The 17798-nt window shown below is 44.1% G+C and overlaps 1 protein-coding gene across 1 annotated transcript in view; it reads left to right on the plus strand.

The window, feature by feature from the left end:
- Positions 1 to 17798, plus strand: part of LOC129703961 ((E2-independent) E3 ubiquitin-conjugating enzyme FATS-like) — a 280942-nt gene that overhangs the window by 69309 nt on the left and 193835 nt on the right. Inside the window, exon 3 of the mRNA XM_055646707.1 lies at positions 9438 to 9545. The gene's annotated coding sequence lies outside the window, so the exon portion shown is untranslated. The remainder of the gene's footprint in view (positions 1 to 9437; positions 9546 to 17798) is intronic.

The following is a 17798-nucleotide window of genomic DNA, read 5'->3' on the forward strand; positions in this document are numbered from 1 at the left end:
TAGTAATATAGATAGGGATAGCATATACTCATCTGTTAGTATTTCGTCGGCATGCTAATTACAGCATATAGCAATTTGCACAGAATCAAAATATTATAAACAGTCCACTGAGATGTAATTCTCAACTTCGTGTCAAAAGCGTGCTTAGCCTGGCACTCAAGTGTAATTGAAATACTGACAAATGCATTGCTATGGAAATTTGGTAAACTGCCCTTTATCCATCCTGTAGAAGCAGAATAAGAGCTCTGACACCACCTCATATATCCCTCTGGAGGATGACATCATCATACACTATTAGGCCTCCAGTCACTTACCCCATTTTCTCTGGAAATGTTCCCTCCTACAGCATCCAACCTTAGGGCCTCCCAAGGTGCACAGCCCACTTATACCTTCTTTCTGGGAAACCCATCATTTCAGCCTATTTTTATCGCACAGAAGTGAATTCCTTGATTCGAGTCTTTCTCCTTTCATCCAGGCTTTCCTACCTTCATCTGCCCCACCAACAGCATATGAAAATAGGTACAGGATTCAGCCACTAGGACCTTCAGACCAGTCCCACCATTATATATGTTCATGGTTGATCTGCCCCAAATGTCACTTCCTCTTCTGTGCCAGTTCTCCACAGCTCTCAATTCCATGATTTTTCAAAAATCTATCTATTTCCTCTTTAAATACTAATGGCATTGTCCATATAAACTCCTGCATTCCTATCATTCAGAAATCATAACATTCTTTTGAAGAATAACTGCAAATTATTTCCAATCCAATACACAATGTTTAGGGCTCCTAATGCGGCCTCCACTACATTGCATATTTGCTGACTATTTTGAACAACATCGCTATTCAATTGGACGCAAAGTGCAGGAGTAACTCAGCATTGCTGGAGAATATGGATAGGTGATGTTTTGAGTCGGTTCCCTTCTTCAAGCATGCTGCCTGACCGGCCCAATTACTCCAACGCTTTGTGACTTTTCCTGTAAACTAGCATCTGCAGTTTCTTGTTTCTACATTATCACTATTCAATTTATAAGAGTAGCTATGAGCTTGCATTGCCTTCATTTTAACTCTCTACTCCATTGTGACCTCTTGTCTTTGATCACGTACACTGCTCCAACAAATGCAAGGTTGCGAACAACATTTCACCTTTGGCATGTTATAGCCATCTCAACGTTAAATTTAAATTATTTGAGGTAATCAGCCATTCCAATCTGTATCTCACAGCTCCAACATTCAGCTTTCTTTTCTCATGTTCTGGTATTTAAGATTTATTTGTCTCCTCCCATTTACGCACTCTTCAGTTAATCGTCTTCTCTTTTTACCACTCACTTCTATCGGCTCATCAACACGTGTGTTATTCAATCCCTCTTGCTCTCAACCCTATTGCTTTACTTTTTATTTTGTCTGCTCCTTGTTCCTTTGAAGGTTGTTTCATTTCTTACTTTCACCTGTTCTGATGTAATAGATTGACCTGAGATATTAATTCTGTTTCTTTCTCTACATATGCTGCTGGTACACTATTTCTAGGAGTTTTTGTTTTATTTTAGATTTCCAACATCAGTATTTTTCTTTTGAACTCATTTTCACGTTAACTCAGACTTTGCTGATAATTATTTGCAGTTCCAAATTAAACTGTTGGTTACTCTTACTGCAGATTTCAAGATGTTCAGAACACCCATATGTGTGAAACCTCTCAAAATCTTGAAAATAGCATAATATCTTCACCATTATTCCTAACCCTACATCATTCAGATTGGAACATAGAAAATAGGTGCAGGAGGAGGCCATTCGGCCCTTTGAGCCAGCACCGCCATTCACTGTGATCATGGCTGATCATCCCAAATGAAATCCTATGCCTGCCTTCTCCCCATATCCCTTGATTCCACTAGCCCCTAGAGCTCTATCCAACTCTCTCTTAAATTCATCCAGTGATTTGGCCTCCACTGCCCTCTGTGGCAGAGAATTCCATAAATTCACAATTCTCTGGGTGAAGAAGTTTTTTTCTCACCTCAGTCTTAAATGGCCTCGCCTTTATTCTAAGAGTGTGTCCCCTGGTTCTGGACTTGCCCAACATTGGGAATATTTTTCCTGCATCTAGCTTGTCCAGTCCTTTTATAATTTTATATGTTTCCATAAGAACCCCCTCATCCTTCTAAACTCCAGTGAATACAAGCCTAGTCTTTTCAATCTTTCCTCATATGACAGTTCCGCCATCCCAGGGATCAATCCCGAGAACCTGCGCTGCACTGCCTCAATCACAAGGATGTCCTTCCTCAAATTAAGAGACCAAAACTGTACACAATACTCCAGATGTGGTCTTAACCGAGCCCTATATATCTGTAGAAGAACCTATACTAAAATCCTCTTGATATGAAGGCCAACATTCCATTAGCTTTCTTCATTGCCTGCTGTACCTGCACGCCAACTTTCAGTGACTGGTGTACAAGGACACCTAGGTCTCGCTGCACCTCCCCCTTACCTAACCTAACCCCTTTGAGATAATAATCTACCCCCTTGTTTATGCCGCCAAAGTGAATAACCTCACATTTGCCCACTCACTCAACCTGTCCAGGTCACCCTGCAACCTCCTAACATCCTCTTCACAGTTCACACTGCCAACCAGCTTTGTGTCATCTGCAAACTTGCTAGTGTTGCTCCTAATTCCCTCTTCAAATCATAAATATATATGGTAAACAGTTGCAGCTCCAACAACGAGCCTTGCGGCACTCCACGCGCCACTGCCTGCCATTCTGAAAAGGACCCGTTCACTCCTACACTTTGCTTCCTGTCTGCCAACCAATTTTCTATCCAAGTCAAGTCAAGTTTATTTGTCACATACACATACGAGATGTGCAGTGAAATGAACGTGGCAATGCTCGCAAACTTTTGTGCAAAAGACAAACAACCAAACAAACTATAAACACAATCATAACACACATATTCTTTTAAATAATAAATAATGGAAGGAAAAACATTCAGTAGAGTTAGTCCCTGGTGAGATAGGCGTTTACAGTCCGAATGGCCTCCGGGAAGAAACTCCTTCTCAACCTCTCTGTTCTCACCGCATGGCAATGGAGGAGTTTGCCTGACCGTAGCATCTGGAACAGTCCGTTGCAGGGGTGGAAGGGGTCTCTCTTGATAGTGTTGGCTCTGGAGTTGCACCTCCTGATGTATAGTTCCTGTAGGGGGGCAAGTGAAGTTCCCATAGTGCGTTCAGCCGAACACACTACTCTCTGCAGAGCCTTCTTGTCCTTGGCAGAGCAATTCCCAAACCAGATGATAATGTTCCCGGACAAGATGCTTTCCACCGCCGCTGCGTAGAAGCACTGGAGGATCCTCGGAGACACTCTGAATTTCCTCAATTGCCTGAGGTGGTAAAGGCGCTGCCTTGCCATACTCAGGAGTGCTGAGGCGTGTGATGCCCATGTCATATCCTCGGAGATGTGGACTCCCAGATATTTAAAACAGTTCACCCTATCCACAGGATCCCCATTTATCCTCAATGGAGTGTACGTCCTTGGATGATGTGCCCTCCTAAAGTCCATGATCAGCACCTTCGTTTTTTTGATGTTCAAGAGGAGGCTGTTATCCTGGCACCAGAGTGCTAGACCAGCCACCTCCTCCCGGTAGGCCTTCTCGTCGTTGTCTGAGATCAGACAACGATCCATGTCAACACCCTATCCTCAATACCATGTGCTCTAATTTCAGTCAACAGTCTCCCGTGCGGGACCTTATCAAAGGCTTTCTGAAAGTCTAGATACACTACATCCACCGGCTCCCCTTCATTCATTTTACTTATCACATCCTCAAAAAATTCCAGAAGATTAGTCGAGCATGATTTCCCTTCCATAAATCCGTTGACTTGGACTAATCCTTCAACTGCTATCCAAATGCCCCATTATTACCTCTTTAATAACTGACTCCAGCACCTTTCCCACCACGAAGTCAGGCTAACTGGTCTGTAATTCCCTGTTTTCTCTCTCGCTTTTTTCTTGAAAAGTGGGATAACATTAGCTGTCCTCCAATCCACAAGAACTGATCCTGAATCAATTGGACATTGGAAAATGATTACCAATGCGTCTACTATTTCTAGAGCCACCTCCCTGAGAACCCTGGGATGCAGACCAGTCCTCTGCCCTCTTAGATCCTCTGTCCTACAGTACATCTGGGAGATTGTTTGTGTCTTGTATTTGTGAAGACAGATCCGAAATACCTGTTCAACTCTTCTGCCATTTCCTTGTTACCCATAATAATTTCACCCGTGTCTGCCTTCGAGGGACCCACATTTGAGTTTGCTACTCTTTTTCCCTTAACAAAAGGTGGTGGCAAAACTTACAGGAAAGCATAAAGTACTTCAAGTTTCTCTGACAGGAGCATCCAATAATTCAATCAACCTACCTGAGCACCCTGTGAAGCATGACTTGTCTCACCTTACCAGAACTTGTGGATCTCATATAGTCATCTCCGAATCTTGAGAACTGTAATTTCACAATGCCATCTGAGAGGCTACCTAAGAAATATGATGGTGCCATAACCAATGGATGGATCAGGCATGTAAGTCATCACTACTTGCAATTCCTCTGGTTAGTTTCCATTAGATGCTAATTGAAACTGGAGAGAGTACACATTCATGGCCTTATCACCAGTAATATCTCAAAAACTTGGATTGTTTCACCTCCATGAAAAAATAGAACTGAAACTGGCTTCTGAGTTGAACCTCAATAGTGGTACAGCAGTAGAGTTGCTGCCTTACAGCACCAGAGACCCAGAGACCCAGATTCAATCCTGACCATGGGTGCTGTCTGTCTGGAGTTTGTACGTTCTCCCTGTGACATGCATGGGTTTTCTCTGGGAGCTCCAGTTTCCTTCTATATTCCAAAGATGTACAGGTTTATGGGTTAATGGGCTTAGTATAATTGTAAATTGTCCCTAGTGTGTGTTGGGTTGTGTTATTGTATGGAGATCATTGGTCAGCGCTGAGTTGGTGGGCTAAAGGGATTTATTCCGTGCTGTATCTCCAAACGATACTAAACTAAGGATCCTAAAATAGTTTTGCAGTTTTACTGGGATAAAATAGAAGCATTGCCTTAATGGTAAAAATACTACAATTCTTTATTTGTTTCCAAATGCACAAGGCAATGGGTCTGTTCATAATGCATCACTTATTTGTGATGTTTTCATGGGCACCACTTTTGTAGCACTTTTGGTTCTTATCCCACAGTAAACAAAACAAGTTTTGTAAACCAGTTTTTGGAAGACAGACAGTTTCTTTGACTTCCTGCTGATTTTTAAATATCCAATTAAACAAGCATAAGCTCTGTAGGATTCAAGTATGTTGCAATTAGCACAAAGTAAAGTAGTAGGAAAAATGATTTATTTATAAAATTAATGTAAGATTATGCTTTTTCAGTGCAGATAATACTGCTATATTTTATGTTCTCATAACTCAAATTGGTTATAACGAATCAGGGAACAGTATTTGCATTACATGTTTATATTGTGATCATGATTGCAGCTTAAATCTATTCTCTCAAGTTAACTACAGCCTCATCTGTGTATTGCGACTTTCAATAACATGAGGTTTATAGTCCGTCCAGGCCGGCATAACTTTTATTCTTGGATTATAAACTGTACAGTTTATTGCAGTTTGCACAACGTTGAGAAGACGATACATGTATTTGGCATAACGCAGCAGGACAGGCAGTATCTCTGGAGAGGAATGGGTGATGTTTCGGGTTGAGACCCTTCTTCAGACCCAAAACGTCACCCATTCCTGACCAAGATACTGCCTGACCTGCTGAGTTACTCCAGCATTTTGTATCACTATCTTCGGTGTAAACCAGTATCTGCAGTTCCTTGTGTATTGTGTGTCAATCTGCAGTTCCTTCCTGCAAGTGATGTCTTTGGTGTGCATTTTGATCTGTCATCTTTAGCTCTTAGGGCTACAGGAATCAGGGGTTATAGGGAAAAAGCAGGAACGGGGTACTGATTTTAGATGGCCTACTCCTGCACCTATTTTTTATGTTTCTTAGGAATGTTACTATCACCTTAAAGCAGAACTACATATACATAGCATCATGCCATGCCAAATTATTTACCAGGAGCAGAGTACAAGTAATTCCAATAGATCTCCAGTTCAAATTTTTTTATTTTTTGTTTTTCTGATTTTTGGATGGAAAAAAGCCAAGTAAAAATATTTGTATTAATATTTACAAAATACCATGTATGTAGATGGTGAGCGGTTCTTTAGGGTATAGTGAAAACCTTACTGGAACAAGTACAATAAAAAAAAAACATTTTTTTCATACCCAATATTTAGTCAATATTTAGTGTCCTGAGAACATAATGTTTACATGAAAATTACTTTGAATGTTTCCAGTGAATACTCAATGCATAATTGGAAACAATTGGTGCACAAAGATTTTTCTCTTTGTGCACCATCTCTTATTTCTTCAATGTTAGTTCTCCATTGCACTCTTTCATCTTAAAATGCATATCCCATAACTACTGTGGACTTAAAGTATGTACATTCTATATGTACTTAAACACATGCTATTATATTTTTTCCATTCACAACTCATCTATATTACTAAATCTCTGTTCTTGACCGCTTTTGGCCTTCTGTGCTGTGATTTCCGAGAGAACGCCGCCACCTACGGCCGTCATTTTTGGCCACCTTGCTCAGAGCTCCCCTCCGCCGCATGTGTGCCGAGGATTTTTCCCGTCGATGAAAAATGACAGAGATATTAATGTTTTTACACAATTCCCCATTCTCTCTGCTGCTCCTGCTGGAGGGAGGGGAGGGACTATAAAACCAGGAAGTGGTGTGCCTCAATCAGCCTCTGCAAGTGGTGTGCCTCAATCACTCTGCAACATGGAAGGCACGCTGAGCTCTGAATGACACTGAACAAATTCACCTGTGAGTAAGTACCCTTAATGTGGTTTGAAAATAAAAATATGGTTAGTTTGAAATAAAAAAGCACTGCCTGCAAATGGTTGTTTGGGGGGGGGGGGGGGTTGGGTTCCTCTCTCTCCCCACCTCTCTCTCTCCCTATCCCTCTCTCTTTCACTCTCTCTCTCCCCCCTCTCTCTCTTCCTTTCTCTCTCTCCCCCCTCCTCTCTCCCCCTCCCCCCCTCCCCTCCCCCCCCCCTCTCCTCTCCCCCCTCTCCTCCTCTCCTCTCCCCCTCTCCTCTCCTCTCCTCCCCTCCCCTCTCATCTCCTCCCCTCTCCCATCTCTCTTCTCTCTCTTCCTTCTCCCCGCCCCTCTCGCTCTCTGTCTCCCCTCCCTCTCTCTCCCCCCCCCCCTCCCTCCCCCCCCTCTCCTCTTTCCCCCCCTCCCCACCCCCTCTCTCGCCTCTCCCCCCCTCTCCTCTCCTCTATATTTCCCTCTCCCACTCCTTTCTCTCTCTCTGTCTCTCTCTCTCCTTTCCTCTCCTCACCTCTCTCCCTCCCTCTCTCCCTCTCTCTCCCCCCTCCCTCCTCGCCCTCCTCCCTCTCTCCTCTCTCCCCCTCCCTCCTCCCCCTCCTCCTCTCCCCCCCCTCCCCCCCCTCCTCTCCCCCTCCTCCCTCCTCTCCCCCTCCCTCCCTCAATCCCCCCCTCTCCTCATCCTCCCTCCCCTCTCCTCTCCCCCCCCCCCCCCCCTCCCCCCCCCCCCCCCCCCCCCTCCTCTCCCCTCCCCCCCCTCCCCTCCCCCCCCCTCCCCCCCCCCCTCCTCCTCTCCCCCCCCTCCTCCTCCCCCCCTCCTCTCCCCCGCCCCCCCCTCCTCTCCCCCCCTGCCCCCTCTCTCCACCCCCCTCCCTCCTCCCCCCCTCCCTCCCCTCACTCCCCCCCTCTCCCTCTCCCTCCCCCCCTCCCTCCCCCCCCCTCCTCCCCCCTCCTCCCCCCCCTCCTCTCCCCCCCCCTCCCCTCCCCCCCCCTCCTCTCCCCCCTCCTCTCCCCCCCTCCTCCCCCCCCTCTCCCCCCTCCCCTCTCCCTCCCCCTCCTTCCCCCCCCCCCCATCTCTCCCCCCTAAACCCCCCTCCCTTCCACACACCCCAATCCCCTTCCCTCCACCCTCCCTCCCCTTCCCTGCTCCCCCACCTCTCCCCCTCCCCCTCACCTCCTCCCCCCCTCTCAGCACACCGTCCTCTCCCCCCCCTCTCTCTCCCCCCTCTCTCCTCCTCCCCTCTCTCCTCCCCCCCTCTCTCTCTCTCCCCCTCCTTCTCTCCCCCTCCTCCCCTCTACTCCCCCTACCCCCCTTCCCTCCCTTCCCCCTCCTACCCCCCCTACCCCTCCCCTCCCCCTCCCCCCTCTCTCTCTCCCCCGTCTCTCTCTCCCCCCTGTCCCCTCCTCCCCTCCCCCTCCATCCCCTCCCCCACTCTCCCTCCCTTAAACCCCCCCCCACACCCCCCTACCCCTATTCCCTCCACCCTCCCTCCCCCCTCCCCCTCCCTGCTCCCCCACCCTCTCAGCCACCCCCCTCTCTCTCCCCCTAACTTTCACCCTCTCTCTCTCCTCCCCTCCTCCCCCACCTTCCCCCCCTCACCCCCCCCCTTCTCTTCTCCTCCTCTCACCCACCCCTCTCCCTCTTGCCCTCTCTGTGTGTTTCTTTCTCTCTCTCTCTGTCTCTGCCCCTTCTCTATCTGCCCTCACTCTCTACCCCTGCCCCCCCACCCCCCTCTCTAGATGTGACTGCAAGTTGGGGGCTATGCATCAGTAGATAGGGTGGTTATGGGGTAAAAGGAGCAAATTAATAATATTAATATAATATCAAGGGGGGTAATTAGCGTGAATGCGGGGGAGGGGGTAGGATAGTTAGTGTGTGTGACGCTGCATGCCGCCTCCCCCCCCCCCACAACCGCACGTTGGGAAAACAGACCCAACGGGTCTGCACTTGGTCTAGTACATTATATTTAGAGAAGATTGTACATTACAGGGAGAAAGGGTAATTGAGAAGCTACCTGTCCACAGGCTCCCATTTGAAAGAAAAAAGATTAAATGCAGAAGAACCATAGAAGTTATGAGCATGGGGAAGTCAAAAGTCAAAGCAATATCTTGAGACAATTTGTTTGTATCAAACTACTACAGCTCTTTTTCTTCATCCCAAATTGACCATCAGCTTCTTGTCATGGAGAATGCTATGATGATAGATTGTTCCGATAGATTCATTGTTTAATAGCTTTTTTCCCATCTCTCATTATTTACTTTTGGTTCTGACATCAGTAACTCACTCTGATAAACCTAATTTATATGTAGTTAAGTGGATTTGAACACGTATTTCTTGATCAATGTCACATCAAATGAAATAAGTAGCTCCTTTAACAAATGCAGAAAATATTCGTACACTTTATGAAATAAATTGAGTCAATTTAACAAACAAAATAACTCAGATGGAGATGCAAGTGTCATTGGTCTGAAGAAGGATCCCAACCTTAAACTGTCTGTCCATTCCCTCTGCAGATGCTGCCTGACCCATGAAGTTCCTCCAGCACTTTGCTTTTTGCTACAAAATACCTCAGATGTTCAGATTGAATCCCAAGTGGAGACAATTGCCAATCTTCTACCTCCGTGAGTTACAAATATTGATAATTTTCAAAATTGTTGTCAACTAATAAACTCATTGCATATTATAGCAAGATGCACAATTGCCTACTTTCATGGTTTGAAAGTAATGTTGTGCAGAGTCTAAATATTTAATGACTTCTACATTTTAAGTATCTAAAAGTACATGTTTAAAATTTTGAATCACCTCTGAGATCAGTAATCTTTAGAGTGTAGTTAATTTACAAGTAAATGATCTCCCTCTCACAAATCTACCCGTAACAGATACATCATTATAGCAATGGTAGAAATGACTAGAACATAATCTGATTATGGACAAAATGCTGTCATCAAACTGAGGACACTCAATTGAGTTGTGAAACATGACAATCATTCCAAATAGAACTAACACAGAATAGATGTGGGAGCTCAAAACTGGGATGCTGTAAACAATCAGCAATAGCAGACTGCTCAACCATGACCCCAGACCTCATCCTTGCTCTATCCTTCATTTTACTCATTCGAACCACAACATTGTTAGGGAATGACCATCTCAAAAAAGAGACTCAAAGCATCTACATTCAGTGGCATTACCTTTGCTGACACAAGAAGCGACAACACAGACACCATTGTATGCAGATGCCGAGACGTGTGTTCAGCTCTGGCTGAACAACTTCTAATCCTGTGTGTGGACTTGATAAGAAGAAGAAGACCTTTGCTGAGGCATGCCTCCACACCATAACACCACAACACCACATCCTGATAGTCACTGATAACTAGGAACACATCTAGACTAGTCATGTATATACTTTGGTACATGAGTAGGTGAGAGGCTGTATCTGGTGGTGACTGCTTCATCTCATGATACCTAAAGGCATATCACCATCTGACATGCACAAGCCAGGAACATGATAAAATGCTTTTCACTAGCCTTGTTGAGTGCAGCTCCAGCACAACTCAAAGAGCTTGACACAGCTTGACTGCTACTCCATTGTTCAATAATAGATGATCAAAGTGCAGCATCAGTATGTTCCAGTAAAGAGGAGGGATAAGAATGGAAAGGTAAGGAAACTGTTGATAACCAATGAGGTTGTAAATTTGGTAAGGAAGAAAAAGGGGATGCTGGTTTAAACCGAAGGTAGACAGAAAAAGCTGGAGTTACTCAGTGGGACAGGAGCATCTCTGGAGTAAAGGAATGGGTGACGTTTTGGGTCGAGTCTGAAGAAGGGTCTCGACTCGAAATGTCACCCATTCCTCTTCAGAGATGCTGCCTGTCCCGCTGAGTTACTCCAGCTTTTTGTGTCCATCTTTGAGAATCATTATTTCTTCTCTAACCACCAGCGAGGTCCCTGAGGACTGGAGAATGGCCAATGATGTTCCTTTGTTTAAGAAAGGAAGTAGAGAGAATCCAGGGAACTATGGCCAGTGAGCCTCACATCAGTGGTAGGGAAACTATGGGAGAGAATTCTTCAAGATAGGATTTACATCCGTTTGGAAGAGAGTGAGTTAATTAGCGGTAGCCAGCATGACTTTGTACCCAACATCAAATGCAGTACTCGCTATCAAAACATGGAGGGGACCGAGGGTCACAATTTTTTGGCGGCCACGCGCGCATGCATACACACACACACACACGCACACATACACACGCGTGCACACACACACACACGCACGCACACGGGAAATGCTGGTGGAGTATTTCAGCGGGTCAGGCAGCACCTCTGGAGAAAAGGAATTGGTGATGTTTCATGTCGAGACTCTTCTTTTTCGGTAGGTGAGTAAGTTTGCTGATGACACCAAAATTGGAGGACAGTGAGGAAGGTTGTCAGCAGATACAGCAGGATATTGATCAGCTGCAGAAATGGGCAGAGAAATGGCAGATGGAGTTTAACCCAAACATCTCTGTGAGATGTTGAACTTTGAGAGGCAAGGAGAGAGGATACAGTTAATGGCAAGACCTTTAACAGTATTGATGTGCAGAGGGTCTAAGTTCATAGTTCACTAAAGGTGGCTACACAAGTAGATAGGGTAGTACAGAGGTATATGGTATGTTTGCCTTCATTGTTAGGGTCATTAAGCACAAGAGACAGGACGTCATGATGCAGCTCTATAGGACGTTGTTTATGCCGAGTTTGGAATATTGTGTACACTTCTGGTTGCCCCTTTATAGGAAAGAAGCTTTGATGTGTGTGCAGAGGAGGTTTACCAGAATGCTGCCCGGATTAGGTTTCAGCTACAGGGAGATGTTGGATAGACTTGGATTGTTTGCTCTGGAACATTGGAGTTTGAGGGGAGACGATAGAAGCATTGTGGGAGACATTAATAGGTGGTGGACAGTCAGAGGATTTTTCCCCAGGGTGGAGATGTTCAACATTAAAGGGCTTAGCTATAAGATGAGAGAGGGAATGTTTAGTGGAGATGTGTGGGGCAAGTTTTTTTATACTTGGGTGGTGGGGGCGCGGAATACATTGCCAGGGATGGTGGTGTACGCAGATATGATAATGGCGTTTAAGAGGCTTTTGGATAGGGACATAGAAATGCAGCAAATAGAGTGATATAGATGATGTGCAAATCGCATCTCCGTCGAGGTAAGAGATTTAAAAAAGTTTCCCCCAACCCCCCCACCCCCAACATAAAACAAGCTAAAGAACACTAAAACATACATTTAACACATACTAAAAAACATCGAAGAAGGAAGGGACGAGACAAACTGTTGGTGAGGCGGCCGTTGCAGGCACTACCCAGTGGTGAAAATGTAGTTTAATGGTTCTGTAAAAATCAGAGATAATATAATTACATTTAAACTAATTAATTGTTTGGCCTGGAGGGGCAGAAGGATGTGATATTACTATTTGCTGAGTCTATTAGAATGGTGGCATATATTTAAATTACTGAAATAGTAACCTTGAGGCTTGGGCTAACAATCTGAAGAGAGTTAAATTGTTTTGATTCATAGAAGAGGATACACATTTGGCTCAGGTAAAAAATACTGCACATCCTTACATTGTCAGTTAAATTGTCACACCAGAGCCAAAGCAAACGTGGCAGGCTGTTCTATAAAGTAAAAGTCCATGGGATCTTTAGGAAAATGGCAAACTGAATAAAAAAATTGGCTCAGTTGCTGGAAACAACAATCTAATGGTTGATTGGTAATTTTGTGACGTGAAATCTGTTACCAATGGAGTTCCGCAGAGCACAGTACATAGTTCTGAAGAAGGGTCTCGACCCGAAACGTCACCTATTCCTTCACTCCATAGATGCTGCCTCACCCGCTGAGTTTCTCCAGCAGTTTTGTTTACGTTCGATTTTTTCAGCATCTGCAGTTCTTTCTTAAACAGTACACAGTCACTGACTTTTTGTATTATACAGTACATCCCTATACTGGTCACATTTAGAAACATAGAAACATAGAAATTAGGTGCAGGAGTAGGCCATTCGGCCCTTCGAGCCTGCGCCGCCATTCAATATGATCATGGCTGATCATCCAACTCAGTATCCCGTACCTGCCTTCTCTCCATACCCCCTGATCCCCTTAGCCACAAGGGCCACATCTAACTCCCTCTTAAATATAACCAATGAACTGGCCTCAACTACCTTCTGTGGCAGAGAGTTCCAGAGATTCACCACTCTCTGTGTGAAAAATGTTTTTCTCATCTCAGTCCTAAAGGATTTCCCTTCTATCCTTAAGCTGTGACCCCTTCTCCTGGACTTCCCCAACATCGGGAACAATCTTCCTGCATCTAGCCTGTCCAACCCCTTAAGAATTTTGTACGTTTCTATAAGATCCCCTCTCAATCTCTTAAATTCTAGAGAGTATAAACCAAGTCTATCCAGTCTATCTTCATAAGACAGTCCTGACATCCCAGGAATCAGTGTGGTGAACCTTCTCTGCACTCCCTCTATGGCAATAATGTCCTTCATCAGATTTGGAGACCAAAACTGTACGCAATACTCCAGGTGTGGTCTCACCAAGACCCTGTACAACTGCAGTAGAACCTCCCTGCTCCTATACTCAAATCCTTTTGCTATGAAAGCCAACATACCATTCGCTTTCTTTACTGCCTGCTGCACCTGCATGCCTACCTTCAATGACTGGTGTACCATGACACCCAGGTCTCGCTGCATCTCCCCCTTTCCCAATCGGCCACCATTTAGATAATAGTCTGCTTTCCCGTTTTTGCCACCAAAATGGATAACCTCACATTTATCCACATTATACTGCATCTGCCAAACATTTGCCCACTCACCCAGCCTATCCAAGTCACCTTGCAGTCTCCTAGCATCCTCCTCACAGCTAACACTGCCCCCCAGCTTAGTGTCATCCGCAAATTTGGTGGCATTTCCCCAGAAAAGGAACCTCATTGCAATTTTTTTTTTTTAATTGAATTTTGTGGTTATATCGTTATTTTTTCCTTACTTAAATCCTGTAAGATTGAAGTTTATTCCGTATCTCAAATTTTTTTATAGAGATTTGTGAATTCCATTCGGGTACATTTTCATTTACCGTATAGCTGTAACTTGAGGGTATTCTGTATATTGATGATTTAGACTTAATCACGGAGCATTATGAAGTTTACAGATGATACAACAATATGTTTAATAAACAGGTGCAAGGAGTAGAGCTTTAGATTCTGGAAAATATAGATGGTATGTTTAGTTGAGAAACAAAATAATTTTCGAGTTTAGATCCAAAGATCTTTAAAGATAGTGGCATGCATAAATAATTTGGCTAAAAATGCATCAAATATGCTTTCCTCTGTTCGGCGAGGCAAAGAAGTACTCGCACTAGAAATGCTAGGACTATATAAAGCAACAGCATCTAAATAAGCATTACATATAATTCTGGTAACCACATTACATAAAGACAGGAATTTCTGTAGTTTTAATGGAGTATGCATGGGAGATTTACAAGGATGTTGCCATTATTGGAAGATGCTTGCGATGAGAAAAGAAAGGAGATCAACATGTAATGTTTATTTTATTTCCTGGTAGCAGCTGCTAATGAGTGATGTGTATTTCCAGAATTTTTAGTTTTTTATGTATAGTTTTTTATGTATAGTTTCAGCTTTTGGAGAAGCTGGGCTATTTTCTTTAGCGCAGGAGAAGCTGACTTAATTGAAGTGTTTAAAATTATGAGGGGCGTAAGTAAGAGAGATCCATTTTCATTACCAGAGGAACATAGAGGTACATTTGGTAGAAACCGTGTCACAGAAGGCACTCTTGATAGAGGACGATGGTGTCTACAGAAAAGAATCATCACAACTGATTAAGCAGGAGGAGTCTTGAAGGACAAACTAGACAGAGTGAGACTGCACCCGGTGAGCTACTTCAACTTGTCCATCTCAAATCTGTCAGGCACAGATGCGTCTGCCTGTGATAGTATTAGCAGGATTATCGAACAGGCCATGAGAGACAAATTGTTACCTTCATACTAGGGACATCTCCCTCATGTGGAACGACTCTAATTTTGTATTAAATGTGATTGATTCTGATCAGATCTGGCAACTCAAAACTAGTTATCCATGAGACAAACTGACACCTGTCATATTCTTCATTCTACGATGACGATCAATCCAGAGGACCAGTCTGTTTCTATTAAGAGTGTAGAAAACTTTGAGAGCAGAAATCAGTACAGTATTTGTAATTGAAGCATCAACCTGAAGAAGCTGCAATGCAGTACCACAAGTAAGTAAGTGGAAAGCAATTTACAGAACCAAGTGATTCTACAAGCGTCAATTGAGATCAAAAGATCTGGAGTTCTGCTACAACTGGCTATGAAAGATTGTGTTTGCTTAAACAGTTAATTTGGGAGGTGACGCAGTGTTTGGGTGACAAATAATTGGCTGCGAGGATTTACAACCATCATCAATCCGAAGTGCAAATGCCTGATTCGTCTTAGCTCCCTCCTCAGATCTTGCATTCGTTTAGATAGAGCTCTTAAAGAATGCGGAGTCATGGGGATATGGCGAGATGGCAGGAACGGGGTGGGGTACTGAGTGTGGATGATCAGCCATGATCATATTGAATGGCAGTGCTGGCTCGAAGGGCCGAATGGCAAACTCCAGCACCTATTGTCTATTGTCTTTTGAAATATCATAGATTACTGAACAGAACAAAGGCTATGAGACCAGACAACATACAGGTAGTATTACTAAAGACACATGCCAGAACTAGTTACATTACCAGTAAAGCTATCCAAGCATAGCTACAACGTTGTCATCTAAACAATGATGTGAAAAATTGCCCAGATGTTTCGTGTGCACAAAAAGTCGGACGTATCCAATCTGGAAAGTTACTCGTCCATCAGTCTACCATCAGTCTTCAGCAAACTGATAGAATACATTGTAATAGTGCTATAAGGTAACATTTACTCACCATTAAGCTATTCAATAGTACTCAGCTGCGATTTTGCCAAGACCATTTAGTTCCAGACTTTATTATAAAGATAAAGGAGGGAATCTATGCTTGGAATCAGAGGATGCAGGTGAGGTACTAAATGAGTACTTTGCACCTTTATTAACCGAGGAGTAGAGACTTGGAGGGCAGCAAAATCAGTGTGGAGAATACTAATATGCTAGGGGAGTTTGAGTTTGAGAAGGGTTATACTGAGGAAATTGAAGAACATTAAGGTAGATAAGTCTCCAGGGCATCATGGGATCTACCCTAGGTTATTGAGGGAGGTAAGAGAGGAGCGTAAATTTATGCTGAGCGTAAATATTCAGCGAAACGATCACCGTCTACGTTTGGTCTCGCAGATATACATGAGGCATTACAGGGAACACTGGATACAGTAGATGAGGTTGGAGGAGGTTCAAGTAAACCCCTGTCTCACCTGAAAGGACTGTCGGGATCTTTGGATGAAGTCGAGAGAGGAAGTATAGGGACGTGTTGCATCTCCTGCGGTTGCAGGAGAAAGTCCCTGGGGAGGGGATGGTTTGGGTGAGAAGGGAGTGGACGAAGGAGTTGTGGAGGGAACAGTCTCTGCAGAAAGCAGAAGGGTGGAGATGGGAAAATGTGATGAGTGGTGGGATGCCTTTGGAAGTGACGAAAATGTTGGAGGATTATGTGCTGTATACAATGGCTGATGGGGTGAAAGCTGAGGACTAGCGTTATTGGCTCTGTTGTGACTGGGGGGGAGGGGAGCAAGAACTGGACTATGGGTTATAGATGAGACACATTTATGATAGAAGGGGGAGGAGGGATCCATATTCCCTAAAGAGTGAGGACATCTTGGATATCATAGCCTGGATTAGAGGGTTTCAGCTACAGGAAAAGGTTGGATAGACTTGGATTGTTTTCTCTGGAATGTCAGAGGTTAAGGGGAGGCTCAATAAATTTATAAAATTATGAAAGACATAAATAGGGAAGACAGTCAGAACATTTTTCCCAGGGTGAAAATATCCAACGTTAGAGGGCATAGCTATAAATTGAGAGTGGGAATGGGGTGGGAGATTACAACCTTCACGTGTCCGCCCTGTTTCGAGGAATGCAATCAACCCGGTGTGCACAATCAAATAAGATCAAATAGAACAAGTTGTCCTACAATTTTAGGCTGTGCACGTCATACGCAAGAAGAAGAGAGTGGGAATGTTCAATGGAAACATGCAGTGCATGTTTTTACTCAGAGAGTGGTGTGGGCCTGGAACACACTGCCAGGGGTGGTGCAGGCAGATACAATAATGGTGTTTAAGAGGCTTTTAGATAGGCAAATGGAAATGCAGGGACTAGAAGATATAAATAGAATAGTGCACAGGCAGATTGGATCAGTTTAACTTGGCATCATGTTTGCTACAAACATTGTGGGATGAAGTCCCGTTCCTATACTGTACTGTTTTATGTTCTATGTATATTGATAAGATCTGAATTACAGAGGCAATGTAACCTAACTGCCCTATTCTCAAGGCTGCCTTCTGTTAGATTCAGCTCCAGGGGGCCCTGATAATGCAGTAAGCAATGGGAATCAAAGGGAAAATTCAGCTGTGGTTGGATTTAACATCACTTTCCATAGACATAATAGCTCTCCTGAAAGATAAAGAACACCAAGTAGAAAATAATTTTCACTTCGTTTTAGAGAAACTTTATTTGCTGAAAGTTTGAGCCTATTAGCAGAAATGGTTTCTGGTCTGTAAGGCATGTTGCATTTGAATTTAATTTATATGATGTCTTTGACGTTGCCAACTCTGAAGAAGTGGAAGAAAATTGGGCGGTGGGACAAGGAGTTCATAATTGTGATTTAAAAAAACAAATTGATCGAAGATGCAGCACTTCCAATGTACCGTC

This window comes from Leucoraja erinacea, chromosome 15 (assembly GCF_028641065.1).
Source record: "Leucoraja erinacea ecotype New England chromosome 15, Leri_hhj_1, whole genome shotgun sequence".
Taxonomy (NCBI): Eukaryota; Metazoa; Chordata; class Chondrichthyes; order Rajiformes; family Rajidae; genus Leucoraja; species Leucoraja erinaceus.